Source organism: Oncorhynchus tshawytscha, linkage group LG18 (assembly GCF_018296145.1).
Source record: "Oncorhynchus tshawytscha isolate Ot180627B linkage group LG18, Otsh_v2.0, whole genome shotgun sequence".
NCBI classification, from domain to species: Eukaryota; Metazoa; Chordata; class Actinopteri; order Salmoniformes; family Salmonidae; genus Oncorhynchus; species Oncorhynchus tshawytscha.
The window spans coordinates 26,792,607-26,798,618 of record NC_056446.1 but is presented as its reverse complement, the minus strand read 5'-3'; positions in this window follow the sequence as shown (position 1 = coordinate 26,798,618).

Below are 6,012 nucleotides of genomic sequence, written 5' to 3'. Positions count from 1 at the left end.
CCTATTCCCCCTCAGGAAACTAAAAGATTTGGCATGGGTCCTGAGATCCTCAAAAGGTTTTACAGCTGCAACATCGAGAGCATCCTGACCGGTTGCATCCCTGCGTGGTAGGCAATTGCTCAACCGCAAGGCACTACAGAGGGTATTGCGTATGGCCCAGTACATCACTGGGGCTAAGCTGCCTGCCATCCAGGATCTCTACACCAGGCAGTGTCAGAGGAAGGTCCTAAAAATTGTCAAAAACCCCAGCCATAGACTGTTCTCTCTACTACTGCATGGCAAGTGGTACCGGAGTGCCAAGTCTAGGACAAAAATGTTTCTCAACAGTTTTTACCCCCAAGCCATAAGACTCCTGAACAGGTATCAAATGGCTACCCGGACTATTTGCATTGTGTGCCCCCCAACCCCTCTTTTTACGCTGCTACTCTCTGTTTATCATATATGCATAGTCACTTTAACTATACATTCACGTACATACTACCTCAATTGGGCCGACCAACCAGTGCTCCCGCACATTGACTAACCGGGCTATCTGCATTGTGTCCCACCCACCACCCCCTCTTTTACACAACTGCTACTCTCTGTTCATCATATGTGCATAGTCACTTTAACCATATCTACATGTACATACTACCTCAATCAGCCTGACAAACCGGTGTCTGTATGTAGCCTCGCTACTGTATATAGCCTGTCTTTTTACTGTTGTTTTATTTCTTTACCTACCTATTGTTCACCTAATACCTTTTTTGTACTATTGATAAGAGCCTGTAAGTAAGCATTTCACTGTAAGGTCCACACCTATTGTATTTGGCGCACGTGACAAATACATTTTGTTTTGATTTAAAGCCATGACATAATTTTCTGGAATTTTCCAAGCTGTTTAAAGGCACAGTCAACTTAGTGTATGTAAACTTCTGACCCACTGTAATTGTGATACAGTGAATTATAAATTAAATAATCTGTCTGTAAACAATTGTTGGAAAAATGACTTGTGTCATGCACAAAGTAGATGTCCTAACCGACTTGCCAAAACTATAGTTTGTTAACAAGAGTGGTTGAAAAACGAGTTTTAATGACTCCAAGCTAAGTGTTTGTAAACTTCTGACTTCAATTGTATTTAAACGGTTGGTGCCAGTACCACATTTACGATGTGCTTCTTGTGAACGTTGGCCTTGTTAGCACAAGGATGCCCAGCTGTACTCTACTGCTTTGTTGCGTCCTGAGAGGCGGGAGAGTTAGAAAGGAAGACAGGAGGTGGGGCTCCGATAGTAGCTCATTGATTACAGTAGGGCTGGGTTACTTTCTATTTCCTAGTTTCAAAAGGGTGTATGATGTTAACTAGCCGTCGTGGAAAAGTGAACTGCGATGTCTTCTATTGCTTCCCTTAACCAGCAGCGTGTGTGTGTAACCTTCTGGTTCTAACTTTTTCCCGAGGCAACCAATCAGCAGGCATGGACACTATGGTATTGGAGCTCATGTAAACTTTATTTTCTGTGACAGACAATTACACATCGCAGTGTTAGTTGACTTTTGGCTTCTCTCAAACTCCATTAATTCCATCAGCATGAAACAGTCATTATTCAGAAACAACATTATTCTTGTTTTGATCGTATAGTATTTTAACATGTTTTCTTAATTCATATGAGCTCCATGTAAAATGATCCAATAACCGTAGACAACACATTCATTCACATACTTGGGACAGACAATAACATGCACTGCAGTGTTAGTTGACTTATGGCTTCTCTCACACTCCTACAACAGAAAAGGATAACTCAACAAAAATGTTGAACCTTCTATGTTTGGGGCACACATGTTGAAAACAAGCTAGCTAACAGTGTACATGGCTAACAGGACAAGAGCTAGCACAGCTAACAAGTTAGAATGAAAACTTGGGTTAAAACAACCATAATACACTTTAGATTACAATAAAACTACATGTCATTACATTGTACGTTAGTTCATACATATTCTGTGACAATTTGGATGTAATTATATCAAAAGAAAGTGCCTTTAACTGGGAAAGGAGTGGAGAAGCATTTCCTACCAACCATAAACTCCATCAGCATGAAACAGTCAGGGAAAATCATGGTCAAAAATAATACAGGGGCTATGGTGCAGTATCGTCAACCAACCACATGACGTCAGTCAAGTACCCATGAATGAAACCTGTCAATAGGAATTATTGAAAATATAAGACCTATTCAAACATGAACTCAATTACATGAAGTCACTGCTTATGAAACAAATTTTTGCGAACCTCACAAATAAAACAGGATATGATATATATCTTACTCTGTTTTTGTGTGTGTTTGACTAGGTCCCCTCTCTGACTGTCTTTCTCTGGTTGTGTCCCCCATGTTCAGAGGTGATTGTTGGGGTGAATAAGTATCGTCTGGAGAAAGAGGTGTCTGTGGATGTGCTGGCTTTTGACAACACCAACATACACAACAAGCAGATTGACTAACTAAAGAAGGTCAGTGTCACACTCACCCCAAGACTCAATGTGTAAAATGACCCAACCAGTCCTCAAGCCCTCTTACGTTCATTTCTCCAAATATGTACCTGCTGCTGGGCCTGGGAGGCAACACACACACACACACACACACACACACACACACACACACACACACACACACGTGTGCTCGGCTCTTTGGGCCTGGTAGACCCTTCGGTGGGTCAGTCAGAGAGCATAGATAATGGTTCTACAGGAGTGGTATGATAGTCTAAATAGTCCAGACCTCTAGGAAACACAAGAGATTCCTGGTAAGTACATGTTATATAACATAAGCCGTGTATTGTTGGCCTACAATGCTTCAATGCATCAAAGCTGAGGCCATGTTTTTCTTGACCTTGCTACATAATCCTAATCGTACCAAAAGGATAACAACCTCTTGGAACCTGGGGAGATGTTGTTATCTTGATATCTCATCAGTCTGACAACCTCTGACCAGTAACACTACAAATAGGTTTTCCTAGATTTTTTTATATATTTTTTATCCTCAAGGGATATGTATTAAGCTGACAAAAGGTTAGACTTTGAATTGGTTAAACTTTGAAGTGTGAAGTGAAAGTTCAACTGAAAGATTAAAAAGAATGATGCCTTTATGATTATATTGTTTACCAGTTGTTTACATTACACCAGAATGCGCTGATCTTCCTTGAATGATTTTCATCTCTACAAGAATAATGTAATAACTCCATAGCCAACGGTGGTTCAGTATACAACAAACAGTTGCCTATGATATTGAAATGTATGGGGTTCCCCCCATAATAACACCTATTTCTCTAAATAAGAGCATTTTGCTAAATTAAGGAATAGAAAGCTCAAAAGCCCGAGCTCCAGAGCAATGGTTGGACAGTCAAAGGGGATGCAACATTCAGAAAGCACTGCTGCAACGTACGGCGTCTGTTACATACGGCATCTGTTCGTGTGGTTTCAATAGACACCCAAAGTTACTGTTGAGTACAACTACAACCCGGGTCTGTCTTCACTCCCCATGGTACAAATGTATCTTCCTCATAAAAGAGATTATATTCTTTTAGAAGAGATTTAGGTTAAACCAAAAGGTGCTATAAACACAGCTAACTGTTGATTGTCACATTGATAATCCATATCTCCCCGTAGGAACCAGAGAGTGATCCCTAGTCAGAAAGGACACATTATTCTTGCTCAAAATCCCCCATCTCTTGATCGACTGGTTTGAAGGAACACATTGTTCTCTCTAACAGTAGTTTCCCCCAAACGACCGGCTAATCTAAGGGAATAGACATGAGATAATAACAGGGTTAATGAAAATGTATTATTTGTGACAAGAAATGTTGATTTAAAGCCTATGATTAGATTTGTTAAATTTGAACAACACTGCTTATTCTTGTCATTTCCCCTCACGTTGCTCTCGATCAACATCTTTACCAGCACTATCACCCTAATCATTTAATTATATTATGAATAGAATACATTTCTGTTTCAGTTTTATTTGATTTTTTTGTCCATGAAATATAACATTAAGGCCGAATCATGAGACTTGAGGTCGGGAGAGAATTAAAATGAATGGATTTCATAAAGATGGTGTGTAACAATAATCTTACCCAACAAGACCATGCCACAAAACAAACCCTCATTGTCTTACAGTACATACTTTTGATGCATTCTTGCCCATGCCGATTAATCAAATAGCCTGTTGATAGCCCTATGATCCTGGTCAATTTAACCAGCCTGAATCAAGACCCAGATTTATCAGTAGACTCTTTTGTCTATCAGCTTCCGTATGAAAGTCAAGAGTTCAAGCTCAATTTTAAAGCTTTCTCAGCAGTTTTATGTTCAAATGGAAATGTGTCTTTGGCTTCTTGATTTTTCCACCTCAATCACAGGAATGCCAAAAATGAAGACTAAATCCCACAACACATACTTAACATACAGATGTCTAGGTAAGCCATCATCATAATGTATAATCTTGTCTTCACTGATTAGCGCACATCGGGACCCACTAGCAGACGCATTTTCCAGATTGTTTTTTAAATGGTAGATAAACGCTTTGTGTTCCATATTTCCGAAAACCTTCGATGCATTCAACTGCAACTGAGGTTCAGAAAAGTGATCTATATCATCGTTCTGTATTGACTACCGGGTTTCCCGGAATGGCATGTTTTCTTTTTCTTCCTTCTGATTGTGCTTCCTATAGTCATAATCAAGGCTGGCTGGTGTTATTTACAATTGGATTTGTATTCTGTCATCTTCACTTTGTCTACAGATGACGATGGGAAGCAGATTTACCTCATTTTTAGCATGATCATGTCCTTTTCCCTGATCCTGTGATTCTAATGCTGATCCCTTATTTATGTCACTTGTTAAATCTACTTCAATCAGTGTAGATGAAGGGGAGGAGACGGGTTAGGTCACGATATGCCCTTATATTGTCACAGATTAAAGTTTTTTGGGGGGGAGAAGGAGCTGATAGAGTTGATAGTTAGGCATATTGCAGGTAAAGATAGTTATGCAAAGTGGAAAAAGAGATGGCAGCAAGCTAGTGTTCGGGGGAATGGCCATAGCCCTCCGATCCAACAGGTCCCAGACCTGGGGGGGTCGATGGAAATAGTCCGGGTGGCCATTTGATTAATTGTTCAGCAGTCTTATGGCTTGGGGGGTAGAAGCTGTTGAGGAGCCTTTTGGTCCTAGACTTGGCGCTCCAGTACCGCTTGCCATGTGGTAGCAGAGAGAACAGTCTATGACTTGGGTGACTGGAGTCTTTGACAATTTTTTGGGGCCTTCCTCTGACAAAGCCTCAGACACCTGGATCTGGCGCAGTGTAAAAATACAAAGGCGTGTTTTTCAGGACCTTGTCTTTCAAAGATAATTAGTAAAAATCCAAATAACTTTAAACACTGTTTCCCATGCTTGTTCAATTAACCATAAACAGTTAATGAACATGCACCTGTGGAATGGTCGTTAAGACAATAACAGCTTACAGACAGTATGCAATTAAGGTCATAGTTATGAAAACTTAAGACCCTAAAGAGGCCTTTCTACTGACTCTGAAAAACACCAAAGAAAGATGCCCAGGTTCCCTGCTCATCGGCGTGAACGTGCCTTAGGCATGCTGCAAGGAGGCATGAGGACTGCAGATGTGACCAGGGCAATAAATTGCAATGTCAGTACTGTGAGACGTCTAAGACAGCGCTACAGGGAGACAGGACGGACAGCTGATGGTCCTCGCAGTGGCAGACCACTTGTAACAACACCCGCACAGGATCGGTACATCCGAACATCACACCTGTAGGACAGGTACAGGATGGCAACAACAACTGCCTGAGTTACACCAGGAACGCACAATCCCTCCATCAGTGCTCAGACTGTCCGCAATAGGCTGAGAGAGGCTGGACTGATGGCTTGTAGGCATGTTGCAAGGCAGGTCCTTCCTGCAGGCTCATCCTGACATGACCCTCCAGCATGACAATGCCACCAGCCATACTGCTCGTTCTGTGCATGATTTCCTGCAAGACAGGAATGTC